This window comes from Chiloscyllium plagiosum, unplaced genomic scaffold (genome assembly GCF_037043375.1).
Source record: "Chiloscyllium plagiosum isolate Xiang-an unplaced genomic scaffold, Cpla_swu_hap1 HiC_scaffold_19, whole genome shotgun sequence".
Lineage (NCBI taxonomy): Eukaryota > Metazoa > Chordata > Chondrichthyes > Orectolobiformes > Hemiscylliidae > Chiloscyllium > Chiloscyllium plagiosum.
Genome location: NW_028270157.1, coordinates 13,286,666 through 13,307,702, shown reverse-complemented (window position 1 = coordinate 13,307,702; position 21,037 = coordinate 13,286,666). Strand labels below are relative to the sequence as shown.

General features: G+C 41.4%; 1 long non-coding RNA gene across 1 annotated transcript in view; it reads left to right on the top strand.

Moving 5' to 3' along the window:
* LOC148146719 (uncharacterized) overlaps positions 1-21,037 on the top strand; it is a 44,562-nt gene that overhangs the window by 11,380 nt on the left and 12,145 nt on the right. The window contains exon 2 of the long non-coding RNA XR_015760512.1: positions 13,589-13,853. This is a non-coding gene — a long non-coding RNA (uncharacterized LOC148146719). The remainder of the gene's footprint in view (positions 1-13,588; positions 13,854-21,037) is intronic.

Below are 21,037 nucleotides of genomic sequence, written 5' to 3'. Positions count from 1 at the left end.
CGGGAATTTTCAGAGGATTCCAGGTGACTGCCCATCAGGAGTTTGAAGTTCCCAGGTAATTCCTGCCTCCACTGATGATTGTACAATTGTAAGATCTGGGCCATTATGAATGGAAGCCTTTCTTTATTTTTATTCTGTGCAGTTGTTCCCAGCTGCAAACCAATTCCAAGATATTTCATTTGACAAGGAATGGGTAATGGTCAGGAAGAAGGTGGACATTTTGGAGATCACTCCTCCCTCACAAACAATAGCCTACACCCTCAGGACACCCTCCCATGCAAATGCAGAATGTGTAACACTTATCCATTTACTTCTTCCCTCCCCACTATTAACGACCCCAGACATGTCATCGTGTTCCCTGGCTGACATCTCTATCTCGGGCTTGCTGCAGTGCTCCAGTGAAGCTCAGCATAAGCTGCAAGTACGGCATCTCATTTTCCATTTGGGAACTCTGCAGTCTTTAGGACTCAATATGGAGTTCAATAGTCTTAGGGCCTGAGCACCTTCTCCCATGCCCTTACCCCAACCCCCACACACTAGACTTTGTCATCACATGGGCTGCTACCACATGCAGCCCATTTAGCCGCTAATGGTCCCCATTAACAATTATTGATTCTTCCAATTTTCATCCAAGCTCCTGCAAAAAGCTATTCGTTTTTTTGCAATGTTGAGTGAAGTATCAGTATTGATCAGTACATTGGGAATAACTTCTATGTTCTTTATTGAAATAGGTCTGTGTAAATGTTTTACATCCACAAGAGAGGGCATTCAGGGCCATTGATCATATTCCTTTGTCTGCTCAACTGTTTTTCTCTCTCTCTGGGCTCCATCTCCACCTGTTGTTTCCTTCTGCCCCCTCCCTCCACCCTACCTTTAGCATATGTACCAATCTTTTCCCAGCTCTATCAATTCTGAAGAAGGGTCACTGGACACCAAACGTTAAGTCTGCTTTCTCTCCACAGATGCTGCCAGACCTGCCGAGTTTTTCCAGCAATTTCTGTTTCTGATTTCTAGCATCCACAGTCCTTTGATTGTTTTAAAACATGTTTATGCATTTAGCAGCATGCTTTCTACTCCTAGCAATCTAAGAGAACAAATTATACTACAGCTGTAAATTCTTCAAACTTATTATTATGTTTGGAATTAAAAATTCTCCCAGAATCACAAATTCTCGGGCACACCATTTGGTCCCCTGCACTGTGCAAACCCTTTAGTCCAATCTGTCCACTACTTTATAGCCTTGTATATTCTTCAGTTCAACACAGGAATCAAATTCCATTTTACATTTTGCTTCGAAAACCACACTGAGCAAAGCATTCCACATTGCTGTGACACCCTGTGTGAAAACCTTCTGACTGACTTTCCCTTGTGACATTGTAGTGGAAATCCTGACGACTAGCCCTTTCGCTGCCAGTTTACCAATCAACTTGAAAAATAAAAGTTAAACCCAAAATAAATCTGCATCATCGGAAATGCATCAAGAGCAAAACTGCATTGACAACGGCATATAATCCCCATTATTCTTAACTGTGATGAAATCTTGAAGTTTACATATTGTTTTAAGAAAATACAGAGACACCAAATTGCATCAAGAAATCTTTTTGTGAAGCCAGCAAACTTGTATACCTAGTCTGTGTTGAAAATGTGTTCCTGGAAAAGCGCAGCAGGTCAGGCAGCATCCAAGGAGCAGGAGAATCGACGTTTCGAGCATGAGCCCTTCTTCAGGAATGAGGAGAGTGTGCCAAGCAGGCTAAGATAAAAGGTAGGGAGGAGGGACTTGGGGGAGGGGCATTGGAAATGCGATAGGTGGAAGGAGGTTAAGGTGAGGGTGATAGGCCGGAGAGGGGGTGGGGGCGGAGAGGTCAGGAAGAAAATTGCAGGTTAGGAAGGTGGTGCTGAGTTCGAGGGTTGGGACTGAGACAAGGTGGGGGGAGGGGAAATGAGGAAACTGGAGAAATCTGAGTTCATCCCTTGTGGTTGGAGGGTTCCTAGGCGGAAGATGAGGCGCTCTTCCTCCAGCCGTCGTGTTGCTATGGTCTGGTGATGGAGGAGTCCAAGGTCTTTGGACTCCTCCATCACCAGGCCATAACAACACGACGGCTGGAGGAAGAGCGCCTCATCTTCCGCCTAGGAACCCTCCAACCACAAGGGATGAACTCAGATTTCACCAGTTTCCTCATTTCCACCCCCCCAACTTGTCTCAGTCCCAACCCTCGAACTCAGCACCACCTTCCTAACCTGCAATCTTCTTCCTGACCTCTCCGCCCCCACCCCCTCTCCGACCTATCACCCTCACCTTAACCTCCTTCCACCTATCGCATTTCCAACGCCCCTCCCCCAAGTCCCTCCTCCCTACCTTTTATCTTAGCCTGCTTGGCACACTCTCCTCATTCCTGAAGAAGGGCTCATGCTCGAAACGTCGATTCTCCTGCTCCTTGGATGCTGCCTGACTTGCTGCGCTTTTCCAGCAACACATTTTCAGCTCTGATCTCCAGCATCTGCAGTCCTCACTTTCTCCTACCTAGTCTGTGTCCCTTGTCACACTGAATGGCACCCTTAAAAATATTATGGCAGACTTTGTTGTACAGTTAATCCATGCATTTGGAAGGTGTAATAAGGACAAGATGGCTCAGTACCACAGTTCACATGTCACAGTAAGAAGTCAAATCAAAAATATATTTCTACTAATCTTGACCTAAATGATCCTTCCAAGGTGCACTGTGAAGCTAAGTTTGACTCTTAGCTGCATAAGGAGATATTAGATCAGATGACCAAAGTCTTGGTCACAGAGATAGGTTTAGGTAACATGTTAGAGGTGAAAATGAGGGAGAGGGGTGAATAAGGTGGGTAGGGTCAGCCAGAACTTTGGGCCAACTGACCGAAAGCACAGCCACTAATGCTAAGGCAATCAAAATTAGGGATGTATCAGATATTAGGATTAGAGTTCAAATACCTCAAAGGGTTGAGGGTATGCAGAATTTTACAGAGGTAAGGAAGGTTAAGGCTATGGAGGGGTTTGAAAACAAGGGTGAGAAATTTAATGGCAATGCTTCTTTTGTCCCTTGGCAGGATGTTTGTGTTGCTGTTTAGTCCAGCATTTGTTCCCCATCCCTATTGTCCTTGAAAAGGTGTGGTGAGCTGCTGTCTTGAACTGTTGGAGTCTGTATGGTGTAGGTACATTCACTGTGCTGTTAACAAGGGAGTTACAGGATTTTGACTACCTGAGAGTGTGATTCTAGGCACTAGAGGTCATGGGTTTGGAAAGTACTGTCAAAGGAACCTTGATGATTCGCTGTTGCATTTTGTAGACAGTACACATTGCTGCCACTGGACATACATGGCGGAGAGAGAGTACACCACTGTGCCACCGTGCCGCCCATGTGCCACCATGCTGCCCATGTGCCACCGTGCCGCGTGGGCAGCACGGTGGCACGTGGGCGGCACGGTGGCACAGTGGTTAGCACTGCTGCCTCACAGCGCCAGAGACCTGTGTTCAATTCCCACCTCAGGCGACTGACTGTGTGGGGTTTGCACGTTCTCCCCATGTCTGCGTGGGTTTCCTCCGGGTGCTCTGGTTTCCTCCCATAGTCCAAAGATGTGCAGGTCAGGTGAATTGGCCATGCTAAATTGCCCGTAGTGTTAGGTAAGGGGTAAATGTAGGGGTATGGGTGGGTTGTGCTTCGGCGGGTCGGTGTGGACTTGTTGGGCCGAAGGGCCTGTTTCCACACTGTAATGTAATCTAATCTAATCTACATTGAAGGTGTTAGATGGGATGCTAGTCAAGTGAGCTGATTTGTCCCGAATGGTTTCCAGCTTCTTGAGGGTTGTTGTAGTTTCACTCACCTGGACAGATGGGAAAGTAATCTATCAAACTTTTGGAATTACACATAACGTCCACATGACAGTAATTTACATTAAGTGACAATCATTGGGATATCATGGAGTGGAACTCATTAAGTTTCCATGTAAATTCAATTATTTTAATCCATCCATTGTCATGAAGTCTTCACTTGCTTTTTACAGAGCCTTCTTAACATATTCTTTGTATTTTCTAAGTATGGCTGAATTCTTTTCACTTTTCCTAGCCCACATTCCTGTCACAACACTCCTTACCAACTTCTGAATGAAGTTCTGCCTTTCTTCTGATTCCTTGTTACTGCTCGCTCTCTGTTGGTAAATGCATTTCAGCTGCTCTTTGTCTGTGCCTCCTTAAAGTGATAAACTTACTTGCTTCAGTTTGTTTCTCTTTCTTATGCATGATCTGGATTTCTTCTCTGTCTAATGAGGGTTAGATCAGACCACAGCAATTGTGTGTTATGATTCTAGATGGTATGTGCTGGCATCATTTGGTATTTTCCACATCTATCAGTAAGTGATATTGGATAAGGGTTGTTTGAGGTAGTTTTCTGCTGTCAATCCTTCTTTGTCTTTGGCAATATTCACGATAGTGGAAACATCACCACAGAAATTCTACAGAAGGGATTCTGCTTCTATGTCTTGTAGCAAGACAGTTCCATTGCATGATAGCAATCAGTAACACCTACATTTGGTTAGGTATAATGACTCGGAACTTAAAAAGCTAATACAGTTACTTCTGCTTTCTTTGAAAGCTTGAGTGGAACACCTTGTCTTCAATGTGACATCAATAGAATGGGTACAGCCACTGCAGTATGAAAAATGATTCCTTTAGAACCATTACCTTATACAACAATTGGCCACTTGTATTTAAATATTTCATATGCATTTTTAATATGTCAATGAAAATTAGTACATGCACAAAAGTAGTACAGAATACTGTTTATATCAATTTGTTTTCAGTATTCATTCATGGGACGTCAACATTGCTGGCTAGGACATAATTTATTGCACATCCCTAAGTGCCCAGATAATAGTTAAGAGTCAACAACATTACTGTGGGTCTGGAATCACATGTAGACCAAGCTACATAAGCACAAAAGATTTCCTTCCCTAAATGACATCAGTAAACCAACTGAGTTTTCCATTGCAGTGGTTTTGTGGTCATCATTAGACTCTTACTTGCAGACTTTTATTCAAACTCCACCATCTGCTATAGTGGGATTCACACCCAGGACCCTAAAGCATGACTTGGGTGTACGGATAAATAATATCGCTCGGCCATCACGTTCCCTGTATACAAAGCACAACAAATGATGATTGATAAAAACTTCAGTTCGTAGCCGTGCAAACTTGTAACTTGAATGCAGCAATATCTGACCAATCATTCAATTTGCTGAAATGCATTTCACTTGCGACTAAAGTTTTTAATACAATGTGACCTTAAAATGAGTCAGAAATTAAATGGATCTTGAGAAACTCGGAGTGTGTTTTGAATCATTGGGGTGGATAGATTACTGTAAACAAAGTTGACATTTATCTTAAAATGTGATTTCCAACATACATATTTAATCAGGCAACCACAGTGGCATCTTGAATTTCAGTGCCATTTTTCTGAGGTCTTCAGCAGCTCCACATTAAAGGTTAAAGGTTACTTCTCTGTTTCTTGCATTAGCCAGTTACATGCAACTAAAGCAGCTTAATAATCCTCTATTCATGGACAGTCAGTTATGTGGAACATTGTCTCAGAAGATTGTCAAAAGGTGGACGAATAGAATGCAAGTCCAGCATTTAGGTGAAAAAGAAACTCTAACTAAAAAGCTTTCAAATGTACTTATTTAATTCTTTTGTTGATTTATTACATGAGTTCCTAAATTGTTTTGTTCTACCTATTTTGTCCCTCGAGCTACCTCTTACAATTAATAATTTCCATTTGCTTGCACATACAGTACAAGTTCTTTTAGCTAGAGAAATCATTTTTACCAATACAGGTAATCTTCAAGGTGCTTAACATACCAGTGAACCTCATGAAGGTCAGCTAAAATAGAAACACTGCCTTTATTTCAATATAATAGAGTAGGACTCCTCTCCAATCAAGTAGGGGGACAACCCTTAAAAATTCATCAATATATATAAGGTGATACATAGACAGAGAATCATACAGCACAGAAACACACCCTTCTGTCCAACTAAAAATTGGTGGTATAGTGGACAGTGAAGAAGTTTTTTTAAGATTACAAAGGGATCCTGATCAAATGGGTCAATGGGCTGAAAAATCGCAGATGGACTTCAATCTGGATCAATCTGAGGTGTTGCATTTTGGTGCAACAAAGAAGGGTAGGGCTTGTACAATAAATGGTAGGACCTTGGGTAATGTTGTAGAACAGAGAGACTTCTGTTCTGATGAAGTTTGCATCACATATAGACAAGGTGGCCTTCATTGTTCAGCCCTTTGAATATAGGAGTTGGGAAGTCATACTGAGTTTGTACTGGACATTGGTGAGGTCTCTTCTGAATACTGTGTCCAGTTCTAGTCACCCAGTTACAGGAAAGATTAAATTGGAGAGGGTTCAGAAGAGACTTACCTGGATGTTGTCAGGTATAGAAGGTTTGAGTTATAAAGAAAGGCTAGAGAGGCTGGACTTTTCTCACTGAAGTAAAGGAGGCTGAGAGGTGACCTTTTAGAAGTTTATAAAATAATCAGGAGCATAGACAGAATTAGTAGTAGTTATCTTTTTCCTAGGATGGGGGATTTCAAGACTAGAGGTCACATTTTTAAGGTTAGCGGAGAGAGATTTAAAAAAGACACGAGGGGCAAATGTTTTACACAGAGGCTGGTTCATATGTGGAATAAGCTTCCCGAGAAAGTGGTGGATGTTGGTACAATTATAATGTTTAAAAGATACTTGAATAAGTACATGAACAGGAAAGGGTTGGAGGGATATGGGGGCCAGGAGCAGGCAGGTAGAACAAGTTTAGTTTGGGATTGTGGTCAGCACTCACTAATTGAAGGATTGTAATCAATCTAACATATTCCCATTGAACAAAGACAGAAATTACTGAAAAATATCAGCATCAGTGGTGAGAGAAAAAGAGTTAATATTTTGAATCTTGAATGAATCTTCTTCACAACACGCTGATGTTTTTTGTACTGAAAGACTGCTCCTGCTTAGAGAGCTGTCCCTCAGTGGGTAACATTCTCATGCTGGAGTCATAAAACCATGAGTTCAAGTTACACTCCAGTGGCTTGAGCACCAACTTTAGGGTGGCTTTCACAGTGCAGTATGGAGGAGGTGCTGCATTGTAGATTTTGGCTGAAGTTTTCAAGCCCCTTTCACATTTTCTAGCAAATTCATGAAGACTCCTAGGACAACACCTTTCAAATCCACGATCATTACCATTTAGAAGTTCAATGACTGCAGACACATCGGGAACACCACTGCCTTCAAGTTCCCCTCAAAGTTACCCACCATGCTAACTTGAAAAGTTATCACTGTTCCTTCATTGTCACTGGGTCAAAATCCTGGAACTCCCTCTCTAACATCACTGTGGGTCTGCCTACACCAAAAGGATGGTAGTGGTTCCAGGAGACTCTCACCACCACCTTCTCAAGGGCAACTAGAGATGGGCAATATATTGCTGACCCAGCCAGCGATGCATACATCCCCTGAATAGATTTTAAAAACACGAAAGATCTCACAATGATAGCCCCACCAGTAGCTGATCTTCAATTAACAACTAAAGTAAATTATCTGGTCATTGTTGTTTGTAACTTGCTGTTTGCAAATTGGTTGTTTCCTTTCTTACCTTACACCATTATGTGCACTTCAAAATGATCCATGTTCTATAAAGCCTGTCCTGAGGTTGTGTAGAATGCTGCATAGAGTGAGATCTTGCTTGTTTTTAACTTTTGCAGCCTCTCCTACAGAGAAACACACATGACCCCTTGGGTTATATATAAACATATGGGAACAGGATTTTGTTCTGGGCTTCTGCTTTTCTCCAACTTCCAGAGAGTCTAATAACATGTTGGAACAGAAGTAGACCGTTCAACCCATTGGAGTCTGCTCTGCCATTCATGCTGTTCTCATAATCTTCAACTCCACTTTCCTGCCTTTTCCCCATTTGTTCTCTTACTGATTAGAAATCTGTTTATCCCCGCCCTTAATGTAATTAACGACCCAGCCCTGACAACCCTCTGTGTTAAAAATTTCCCCAGGCCCTGGACTCTCCCACAAAGGGAATAACCTCTCCTTATCTCTTAGCTCAAACCCTCTAAGAATTTTAAACATTTTAAAAAGGTTGCCTCTCGTTCTTCTAAACTCCAAAGAGGCCCAACCTACTCCATCACTCCTCAGAAGACAGTCCCTCCATACCTGTGATCAACTTAGTCGACCATCTCTATCCCCATGATAACGATAAGGTTCCCCTGGTCCTCACTTTCCACCCCACAGCCTCCGCATCCAAAAGACCATAAGCCGACATTCCTATCACCTCCAGCAGGTTGCCAACCCCAGATGCACATTCTCCTCCCATCCTTTGTCAGTCCTCTGCGACACTCCCCCTCCATTCCTTGCACCTCTCCACACAGCCACTGCCCCTTCTCATGCAGAAGGTGCAACACTCCCCCATTTACCTACTCCCTCCTCACTATCTGAAGCCCCAGGCACACTTTCCAAGCAAATCAGAAATTTACCTGCACTTTTTTCAGTCAAGGCTGCTATATTCGCTGCTCTCAATGTGGTCTCCTGTCCACTGGGGAGACGAAACACAGGCTAGGTGACCATTTTGCAGAGCACCTACATTCTGTCCATTAAAAAAAAGACCTGAGATTCCTGTTGTCCGACACTTTAACACCCTGGCCAACATCTCTGTCTCAGGCTTTCTGCAGTGCCCCAATGAAGTTCAATCAGAGGAACACTTCATTTTCCATTTGGGGATTGTGCAGCCTTCAGGACTCAATATCAAGTTCAATACTTTTAGAGCCTGAACACCTCCTTCCATGTCTATTATCCACCCCCATACCCCATGCCATCTTGACATGGATTGCTTTCAGCACAGTCAGCTCATTGTCACCTACTCACAGTCCACAAGCTCATCTATCTAGCTTCGCTTCTTCCCTGGCTTGCTATCAACAACTCCTTTGTCTGCCTAACTTTATTCTTCCCTTTTTCTAAGCTCTGTCTCCACCTATCTGCTTACTCCCCCCAACTCAGGCACCCTCCCCAACTGCCCACCTCCTGCTATCAGCATTGACCTTCCTTTTTCCAGTTCCTATTAGATCTGAAGAAGGGTCACCGGACTTGAAAAGTTAACTCTGTTTAGTTCTTTGCAGATGCTGCCAGACCTGCTGAGTTTCTCCAGCAATTTCTTTTTTTCTTGGATTCTTCCTTGTGGTGTTTTGGAAAACTGTGTTCTTAGCAGAAATGATTTTCTTGCTACCTGCCACCAAGATGCCTGTGTGAGTTCTCTGGGTACCCCAAGGTGGAGTGGAACCTCGCAGAAAGACACACGCAGCTAAAAGTGTCAGCTTTTTCTGGAATTTCCACTAATCTCTCAAGTTCCAAATGGAGACTGAGAGAATCCACGTGGAAGTTCAAGGCCAAATGTTTTATAATCCTTCAATAATAAAAGAATGACTAGGGTAGGAATAGGTCCAGTCAAGGATAGTAGTGGGAAGTTGCGTGTGGAGGCTGAAGAGATTGGGGAGACACTGAATGAATACTTTTCGTCAGTATTCAATCAGGAACAGGACATTGTTGCCGATGTGAATACTGAGTCACAATTAAATAGAATGAATGACTTTGAGGTATGTAGGGAAGAGGTGTTGGAAATTCTGGAAAGGGTGAAAATAGGTAAGTCTCCTGGGCCTGATGGCATTTATCCTAGGATTCTCTGGGAAGCAAGGGAGGAGATTGCAGAGCCATTGGCCTTGATTTTTATGTCCTCGTTGTCTACAGGAATAGTGCCAGAAGACTGGAGGCTAGCAAATGTGGTTCCCTTGTTCAAGAAGGGGAGTAGGGATAACCCTAGTAACTATAGGCCGGTGAGTCTCACTTCTGTTGTGGGCAAAGTCTTAGGGATAGGATTGTAAGGGATAGGATTTATGAACATCTGGATAGGAATAATGTGATCAAGGATAGTCAGCATGGTTTTTGAAGGGCAGGTCATGCCTCACAAACCTTATTGAATTCTTTGAGAAGGTGACTAAGGAGGTGGACGAGGGGAAAGCGGTAGATGTGGTGTATATGGATTTTAGTAAGGCGTTTGATAAGGTTCCCCATGGTAGGCTACTTCAAAAAATACGGAGGTATGGCATTGAGGGTGAGTTGGAGGTTTGGATTAGGAATTGGCTGGCTGGAAGAAGACAGAGGGTAGTAGTTGATGGTAAAGGTTCATCTTGGAATGCCGTTATTAGCGGTGATCCGCAAGGATCTGCTTTGGGACCATTGCTGTTTGTCATTTTTTTAAATGACCTGGAGGAGGGGCTAGAAGGTTGGGTGAGCAAGTTTGTGGATGATACGAAAGTCGGAGGAGTTGTTGACAGTGAGGAAGGACGTGGCAGGTTACAGCGGGATATAGATAAGTTGCAGAACTGGGCAGAAAGGTGGCAAATGGAGTTCAATGTAGCTAAGTGTGAGGTGATTCACTTTGGTAAGAGTAACAAAAAGATGGGGTACTGGGCTAATGGTCGGATACTTGGTAGTGTGGATGAGCAGAGGGATCTTGGTGTCCATGTACACAGATCTCTGAAAGTTGCCACCCAGGTAAATAGTGCGGTGAAGAAGGCATATGGCGTACTGGCTTTTATTGGTAGAGGAATTGAGTTCCGGAGTCCTGAGGTCATGTTGCAGTTGTATAAGACTCTGGTGGGGCCGTATCTGGAGTATTGTGTGCAGTTTTGGTCGCCATACTATAGGAAGGATGTGGAGGCACTGGAACGGATGCAGAGGAGGTTTACCAGGATGTTGCCTGGTATGGTAGGAAGATCGTATGAGGAAAGGCTGAGGCACTTGGGGTTGTTTTCATTGGAGAAAAGAAGGTTTAGGGGTGACTTGATAGAGGTGTATAAGATGATTAGGGGTTTAGATAGGGTTCACCGTGAGAACCTTTTTGCACGTATGGAGTCAGCTATTACGAGGGGACATAGCTTTAAATTAAGGGGTGGTAGGTATAGGACAGATGTTAGGGGTAGGTTCTTTACTCAGCGAGTCATGAGTTCATGGAATGCCCTGCCAGTAGCAGTGGTGGACTCTCCCTCATTATGGGCATTTAAGCGGGCATTGGATAGGCATATGGAGGATAGTGGGCTAGTGTAGATTAGGTGGGCTTTGATCGGCACAACATCGAGGGCCAAAGGGCCTGTACTGCGCTGTATTCTTCTATGTTCTATGTTCTATGTTCTATAACTTTGAAACACAACTCACTGGGAACTGGAATTTCTTCTCTTTGATATGAAAGATGGTCTTGCAGAATTGGTTACCCACATCCCATTTCCAAGAAAGTACCTACTTTGATAAGCATGAAAGCAATACTGATGACTTAATTGTGAGATAACCATTGAGATTAGCGTGAGTTTGAGAGATTTCCACAAGTGAACGCAGTTTTAAAGGATCAAACGAGTCACATTCTTAATTAGTTATTTCAAAGCTTTAGGAAAATTACAGGAATGAAATGATTTTATATTGAGCTGCATCATTATCTTTATTTGCAGATGTTCTACCAAGGATGTGTAAATGTTATCCAGAAAGTGTCTCACTGGGTTGGCTGTCTCTCTGTGTTATACAAACAGTCAGAGGGTTGACATTAAACAGATGTTCGGGTCAAATAATAGAGATTTGGTGCCACTGGAGAGACGAGCAATAGGTGGTGAATAAATCAGTAAGTGCTGGCAAGAAACCTCACATGTCTGACAGCACAGCTATTCCTATTTATCGCCTTCTGGAGTTGGCATTAGCACAATACAGGTAACCAAGGGGGAGCAAGTCAACTGAAAAGGTTCTCTCCAAAAGGGGCAGGAAATGCAGGAGGTTAGTTGGCTCATTTAAATTCAAATATTTATTAAGAAGTATATAGCACAGATAAGCTGCTGTTTAGGCCTGGGAAAACCTAGCAGTAAGACTTCTGGAGTGCCAACAATGTAGGACATATGGGAGTGAAGGTATGATTCTAACATGATACTCAATGCGTTTATCCTGCTTCAGTTGCAATGATAATGTCCTTACCTCCTATCTGCTCTGGGGATGACTAATACCACATCTAGATGGGCCCATTATAATTGTTTTCAATCTTTTATTAGTATACCGGCAGCACAGACTTATAGATTTGGAAAGAATCTAGAGATAAAAATGGAAAACGCTGGAGATCTGTCAAGTCAAGCAGCATCATCAAAGTCATCATGACCTGAAGTATTAGCTTGGCTTCTCCCACCGATGCTGTCCGAACTGCTGAGTAATTTCAGAAAACTCTGTCCATGTTTTAAGATTTCCAGCACCTGCTTTTTTGCTGTAATGAGTCTTAGAATGCGGGATAGAAAATTAGATGGGCCCAATTATAATGGGCCCATCTAGATGTGATGTTTCGAGGAAATGGAATTGAAGTTGCAATCTGACAGTGGTGGTTGATGATAGCATTGTGTGTGTGTGTGTGATAATAAATATACTGAGGTACAGGAAACTGATGAAAAATCTTGCTGCAATTGCAAATGTAGAGACAGAATGCTGCAGAGAGAAATGGTTACAAGGGGGTCTTGGAAGCATTAGGGTGGAAGTGGACAGGAGGAAAAGTACCATGGCTCCACAAGTTACTAGGAGACCATTAAAGACAGCACTTGGAAGGTAGCAGGAGCAGCAAGACAGAGAAGTCAATTGCTGGAGCCTGACCCAAGGTCCAGATAGCAGTACAATAAGACATCTAACAAACGAGACTATTGATTAGGATATCATAGGCAAGCTGGAATTTTAATCCTTTTAGCTACATTTTGGGGAAAAACACATCTTAAATTCAATCACACCAAATGACCCTACAAGGAAACTCTCAAAAGTTGCCCATTCAACTCTCTCAACATGCTAACTTCAGAAAATGTGCTGCCTCATGACCATGGTAACAATATAGAAATAGGTTTGTGCTCTTAACATTACCTCCTCTCAATCAGCGTCATGATCCATCCTTAGTTCTATACCATTTGTCTTTTTGATTTTTATGTGATGTGCTAACGTGGACCATAAGATCTATTTCTCTCATTGCCCTACCCCTGCCAGCACACATACCATGAGCCGAATGGCCTTCCTCCAGGCTGTAAATTTCTATTAACCTACTAGTTTTTCCACTCTCTCTCTGGTAGCTGTATGGGATTTTAATGAAACAACTAGTAGCAATTCTTTAAATTTAATTTCAAAACTATGGGAGGAAAACAAGCTTCTATTAAGAATGTGTTTTTTACGTATTTAGAAACGTATAAAAACAAAGATCAATTAGTTGTTCATGTATGTCTTAAAATGCCATGGGTGGATTTCCACACTAAGCCCTAACCAAGGCCTTCTCTTCCCCTTTAACTCACTACTAAATCCCACCTCTGGTTATGTCACTAAACTGGGACTCCATAAGCCCAGCCTTATTCTCTGTGAGAACACACAATTTTAACCCACCACAATAGCAGTTGGTGGAATTCAACAAATGAATATAAAGGTAGTAACAATGCCCACATACTAATATCACTTACTGTGTCTTTTAGGGAAGGAAATCTGCCATCTTTACAATAAAACAAAGAACTGCAGATGCTGGCAATCTGAAGTAGAAACAGAAAGTGCTGGAGAAACTCAACATAGCATCTGTGGAGAGAGAGAGAGAAACAGCGTTAATGTTTCATGTCTAGGGACTCTTTATTAGAATCTCCCTTCCCTTCGTGGTCTGACCCACAAGTGACTTCAGACTCGCAGCAATGTGGTTGACTCTTAACTGCTCTCTGAAATGGACTCAATTAAAAGGCAATTAGAGAGGTAAGCAACAAAAGCTGGTAATGTTCAAGCATGTCTGGTGAAGGAGTATGGGAAAGACAACCCATTGATCTTGTTTTAATCCACAAATTCTTGTACCTGCATGATTGTAATAAGGACATATCCGGACACTTGAGAGAGTTGTATTACAAATCCAAAGCCAAGTGCTTGTACAAAGTTTGATCCAGTCAAATAATAATAAAACAAAGAACCTCAGTTGCTGCAGACCTGAAACAAAAACAGAAGTCGCTGTAGAAGCTCAGCACATCTGGCAGCATCTACTGAGAGAAAGCTGAGTGAATGTTTCAAGTCCAGTTCTGAAGAAGGGTCACTGGATTTGAAACGTTAACTCTGCTTTCTCCCTGTAGATTCCGTGCTGTAACATCTCTATGACTCTATGTTGCCCGACCTGCTGGGCTTCTCCAGCAACTTATGTTTTTGGATTCAATCAGGAATGGGCTACATAAGTCGAAAATGTTTCATTATCTCTTGCACTGAGGGCTTTCACTGTTTGTACAGGATGTATCTGTACTGTGCAGCAATTAATACAAATCATCATTTGGGAGCCATATGGTTTTTGAACTCTGAGAGGTTATCACACGGGTAAGCACATACCAATGGTCTGACTGTGTGCCATGTTCATTACTGGTGCAGATGCGGTAGCAATCCTTCTCATAGTTTGCTAATCTCGTTGTGATTCTTTTGAGTACTGACTACGCCAGAGTGCTTTTATCACAAAACATTCCAAGGCTTTTAAATGGCCGGAGTGAATGATCACCCCCATAGAACTAAAACTCAATAAATAAGAAAATAAAATACTGTGAGTTCAAGAAATGGAAATACTCAGCATGTATCTGCGGAGAGAGAGAGAGAGAGAGAGAGAGAGAGACAGTGTTAACAGGCAGAGTGTTACTAGCAGGAACAATGGTGAGTGGTGGGGCAGGCCAGCATTGAAAATCTTGAGGTGAGTGGGGGCCATTTTGCAAAGACCCACTTGGAGGCCATTTTATGAAGCCAACAGATTCATGGAAGTGATCCACGCTAGACTGAATCTCCAACTCCCCTCCCCCCAATCCCTAAAAGAAGCAGGAGTCATGGGCATGTGGGGGTAGTGGAACACTTGAATTTTAATTTTTAAATGTTAATTTTTACACAATTGTAAATACATGGTTTCAAAGATGATTTGCTATTGGATGTCAACCTGAGAGCAAATATTCTAAGGTCTCATTAATTTTGGAAGCACTACATTTTCTGCCAGCTCTTGTACCAGATTTATTTGCAAAGTATTGAATCTGCCCCTCAATTCATTGCCCTGTTGTTACATTTTATTATGACATACTTCTGGTACATATGAGACTTGAAACGGGCTTTCCAGCCCAGAGGTAGGTACACTACCACTGAGCCACAAGGTATTTTCTAATCATCTGGTTCAGAGAGGTTACCACACACCTCTGGAGCAGGTGGCACTTGAACTCAGATCTGCTGGATCAGAGGTAGGGACATTACCACTGCACCACAACAGCCTCTCTCTTAGCCTCTAGATATTTTTAATCATCTAGTTCAGATATAATCTAACACACATCTGGAGCAGGTGGGGCTTGAACCCAGGCCCTCTGGCTCAGAGACAGGCACATACCTTTGTGCCACAAAAATCCCATCTTTCTTATTGTCTCAACCGTAACACCAGATAATTGATGAGTGACGACAGTCAACTAACCCACCTGGGCTCATCTAACCCGAAAGATTCAAAAGTGGCTCCGTTACAGCATAAAATAATTTTTGAAATGGTTCCAGGAATGTTGCTTCCTCTACTTTTCCTGGAGCCCATTCCATTTTGTAATCTGTCTGTGAACAAAATATTCTAAACAAAATGACCTCCTTCTACTCAGTGACATAACAAACAGGACACGAGTCTTGCTGTATCCAAGAGCAATGCCAATAAACTGGTGAGGTTGTGCTAACAATTCCAGGAGAACAGAAGAAAAATCCTAGAACTGACAAGAACCTTTTAATTAATTATTAGATTTTTTTTGTTTCTTTGGAAGAATCAAAACTTGATTTTTGAAGTATCACAGGGTGAGGCCATTTGAAAAGAGCTCGTAACATTCGATAATCTAATGTTCAATTCCTGGCATGGTAGGATTGACTTATGAAGAGAGACTTGATTGGTTAGGATTATATTCACTGGAGGTTAGAAGATTGAAGGGGGAATCTCATAGAAACCTCTAAAATTCTAACAGGATAAACACAGGAAGGATGTTTTTGATGACCTGAGTGTCCGGAACCAGGGGGTCACATTTTAAGGATCCGAAGTAAGCCTTTTAGGATTGAGATGAGGAGAAATTTCTTTAACCAGAGAGTTGTGAGCCTGTGGGATTCTCTACAACAGAAAGTAGTTGAGGCCAAGACATTTAATTTTTGTCAAGGAGTTAGACATAGCTGTTAAGGCTAGAGGGATCAAAGGGTACATGGGAAAAGTGGGAACAGGGTATGAGTTGGATGATCGACCATGATCATGTTAAATATTGGAGAGGCTCAAAGGACCAAATGGCATCTAGTTTCCTATGTTTCTAAACAACAACATCTGTGAGCCCTCGCCTGTGAACAAACCCCCTCTCCCATTCCCATCTATCTCTCACTCATCTTTGGTCTGGTGTTCTCTCAGCATTGCTGGGTCCCTGGTAGGGGCAGTGTTGTTCAGAACAGTTATTCCAATAGATGCTGATAGTTGTCAGCCCCTGATTGGCCAGCAGCTGTTGGTGGGTGGGACCTCTGCTGTTGAGCATCTCAATTACAGGGAAGGCCTGAAAATTATTTTCAAAGTGAACGGTACTTAGAGTAGTTAAAATTAACTTGACAAATAGGTGTTGGAAATTAATCAGTTAGCTGTATTAAAATGTATAAATCCTAATTTAGATTATTAATGCCTCCTTTTTTATTACACTGTGGCAGACTGCTTTTTTTTGCTTTAATTTTCTTTCTTTTGTATCATTTAGTTTAATTTAGCTTTTGCCATTTGATCCTCAAATAACTTTAAAATGTGTGTACAAATAAATGGCCAAGAGGCCCACATGGTGTATTTGGAAGTATAGTAAGCTCATTGTGAAGAAATAGTTAAGATCTTCCAAGATATATTGGTTTCTGTATGGGCTTCACAAATAGTTCAAGTCACCTTTAACTGAAGTGAAATTGACATGAACTTCAGATTATTTCCCTATCATCATGATCTTTTATTGATATCATCTGAAGTATGAGAAGACTTTACTCTTCCTAACCCTCAAGCATCCTAACCAAGAAGATGTTTGATTGCCTGTCATTTTTTTTTTGTCAATTATCTGCTAATCCATGAAGTAAATATTAATTCTTTAAACAACTAAAATTCTGATAGAATGTCAATGGATTGCCAGTCATGGTGAGATGGTTGCTTTCCATCTTTCCTGTGTAGATTTACGCTCGTGGGAATGCCAATATAATTAATAGTAGTAAAGTATAATCATGTCCCCCTTTTTGTTTGTTGTTAACATCCCTTCTCTATAATTAAATGTTGATGCTCCTTTTAAACTTGTAGGCTTGTGTCTGAAGTCCTGATGAAGGGCTTTTGCCCGAAATGTCGATTTTCCTGCTCCTCAGATGCTGCCTGACCGGCTGTGCTTTTCCAGCACCACTCTAATCTAGACTCTGATTTCCAGCATCTGCAGTCCTCACTTTTGCCTTGTGTCTGAAGGTGGCATTTGTGCCAAAACAAAGTACTACTGCTGATAGGTACATTTTTATTTCACTTTCACATTGTTTTGGAGAAAGAATGTTATGAAATTGGCTGATGTGCAGTCTCAAGTAAGGGTTTTTTAAACATAGAACCCTTTGTGTGTGATTGTTTCTGTCCTTTGCACCAGGATTATTTTCTTTGGTTGAGACTGCCCTTCATCTCCTTTGTTTTCCTAAAAAATCAGATCAACAATAATCTCTTAAATTATTTTTCTACAGAGAGAGAAAGGTAGAGTATTCACTGATTTGGCACAGGTCTATAGCAACGTATTGGGATTAAAGGCAGACAAGTTCTCAGAGTCTGATAACCTACATCCCAAGGTCTTAAAGGAAATGGAAGCAGAGATAATGGATGAATTGGTTAGAATATTCTAAAACTCCCTGAATTCTGAAAGGTTCCAGCGGATTGGAAAAAATGCTAATATATGCCTTTATTCAGAAATAGAGGGAGGCAGAAACTTGGAAGCTATTAGATTACTTAGTTCAATATCTGTCATTGTGAAATTGTTGCAGTCGCCTACTGAGGACGTAGCAATGGGACATTTGGAAAGTTAAAATGCCATCTGTCAAAATCAGCATGGTTTTATGAAAGGTAAATCATTTTTGAATCATTTGCTCGGTTCCTTGAAGGTGTAACAAGAAAAATGGATAATCGGAGTTCTGTAGATGCAGTACATCAGGATTTCTGCACAAAAGGTTAATGCACAAGGTAAGATCACTCAGGGTTAGGGTAATATATTAGTTTGGATAGAGGAGTAGCTAACCAACAGAAAGCAGAGTTAGGTTAAGTGGGTCTTTTTCTAGTTGGCAAGACATAACTCGGTGGCATCCCTGAACACCAACTATTTACAATCTATATTAACAACTTCGACTTGGTGATAGAATGAACTTAAGCTTTCATCTCCTTGAAAATCAAGAATTTATCTACCTCTGCCTTAAATATTTTTAAATATTTTACATCTATTGTTTTTTGAGGAAGGGAATTCCAAAGACTCTGTCTTAAATGCGTGATCTCTTACTTTTAAACTTGACCCCCTAGTTCTAGATTCTCCCTCAAGAGGAAACATTCTTTCCACATCTACTTGGTCGATACACTCAGGGTCTTATATCTTTTAATTAAAGCTATCTCTAGCTCTTCTAGGCATTGGAGGATACAGCCTAGTTTGTCTAGCCCTTCCTCATATATCTGCTCAATCCAGGTATTAGAATAGGAAAAAGTAAGGTCTGCAGATGCTGGAGATCAGAGCTGGAAATGTGTTGCTGCGCTTTTCCAGCAACACATTTCCAGCCCAGGTATTAGAATAGTAAAGCTTCTCTGAACGTCTTCCAACTCATTAATATACTCTGCAAGTACAGTGATTAGTACTGTACACAGTAACTTAGATGTGGTCTCACTAATACCTTGTGTAACTGAAACATAACCTCTTTGTTCTTGCATTCAATTTCCCTCGACATAAAACAATATTCTATTAGCTTATTGTATCTGCATTCATGCAATAAGGCACACAGATCTTTCTGCACCTCAGCTCTGCAACCTCTCACTATTCAAATAATATGCTTCTTTTCATTCTTTCTGCCAGTTGCAACGTATGACTTTAAAAAAAAAAGCATTCAGGGAATGTGGGCTTCACTGGTTGGGCCAGCATTTTTTGCCTGTCCCTAGTTACCCTTGAGAAGATGGGGGTGAGCTGTTTTCTTTAACTGCAGCAGTCAATTTGTTTTAGATAGATGCTCAATGTTGGTGGGGAGGAAGTGCTAGGACTTGGACCCAGTGCCACTGAAGGAATAGCAATCAACACTTGCAAGTGTTGGTGTTCCCATGTATCTGCTAGCAGTGTCTTTCTAGATAGTAGAGGTTATGGATTTGAAAGATGCTGTTGAAGGAGCCTGAGTGCATCTTGTAAATTGTTCACACTTTGCCAATGCATTGGTGGTGGACAGAATAATTGCTTGGGGATATGGTGCCAATCAAGCAGGCTGCTTAATCTTGTAATATTATAAATCAAAAGATATACCTGAAAAAAATCTAATGAACTTTCCAACTGTAAGATTAACTGGTGAAAATAATTGCTTTCTCTGGTTTCAATTATTGCAGTCTCTTGAAAACTTTGATCTTCACCAACTAGCCTTCTAAATTCCTCGGAATATAACCTCACTTATGCGATCCTTTGAAGTGTAGTTATCAATATGGCAAATCTGTGTTGTGCTATCTTCAGGGTCAATATATCTTGCAGCAACTTTGAATACAGCAATAGGTTTATAGAGATTTGTGGGCATGAAAATCTGTAACGTTTTATAATATTAGATACAGGGAATGTGTGAGCCACAATGCTGTAAGTCTTCCACAGCAGCATTACTGTTTGAGAAACTGTGTCCTCTTGCTGTTGGAGAGGAAATAAGAAACAACATTTCAGTTTCCAGAGCCATCCATGTTCATGAGTCACACTCATTCATGATGAAGATAGATGAAAGACAGATGGTAGGACGCTGATATTAGGCTGTTCAATTTATAGTCAATTCTCTTTTTGAATAAACCAAATCATGCTAAAATAATATTATAATCTTAAAAACCTCTGGTTTCATTTTTCCTTTGCAAAAGAGTGAGAGAAATGCCTATTTTTCTATGTCATTGTGAAATAAAACCACAGAAATGCACCACTGTGGTGCATGCAGCTTAATGAACAGAAATGAAATCCATTGCAGAGTCGTGATATCTTTAATGCAGTCAAGCCATGAATCAGCCACTAATTAGCAAAAATGGTCCATTTCTTTGGGCTTTCTCAGAAGTAATATGTTCATGAAATAATGATGGTAAATCGTGACACCTTTGCATGATACCTTAACCGTGGAAATATTGTGGCTGTGTTCATAAAAGTATTGCAGCATAGCATTTATATACCAAAGTAATGTTCATAAATAATATGTAATAAATGAAATGTTAAAGGTAAAGTCACCATGGGGCTGCTCTGTCAGTAGAGAGCGAGATGACTGGTAGTAAGATTGAGAAGGAGGGTTATTTATTCTAACTGCAGCTGGTAGGGGAAATGCTGTTGGGGTCCCTCTGAATTTTATTAAGAATATTACTAAGCTGGAGAGGGTTCAGAAGAGATTTATGAGGATGTTGCTGGGAATGTAGGATTTGAGTTATAACAGAGGATGGATAGGCTGGGTCTTTTTTTTACTGGAGTGTAGGAGGTTGAGGAGTGACCTCATAAAAGTTTATAAAATAATGAGGGGTATGGATAAAGTGAATGGCAGGTGTCTTTTCCCTAGGGTGGGGAATTTCAAGACGAGGGGGCATATTTTTAAGGTGAGAGGAAAAAGATTTAAAAGACACAAGGGACAATTATTTTTACACCGAGAGTGGCTTGTGTATGGAATGAGCTTCAAGAGGAAGTGATAGATGCGAGCCTAGCTACAAT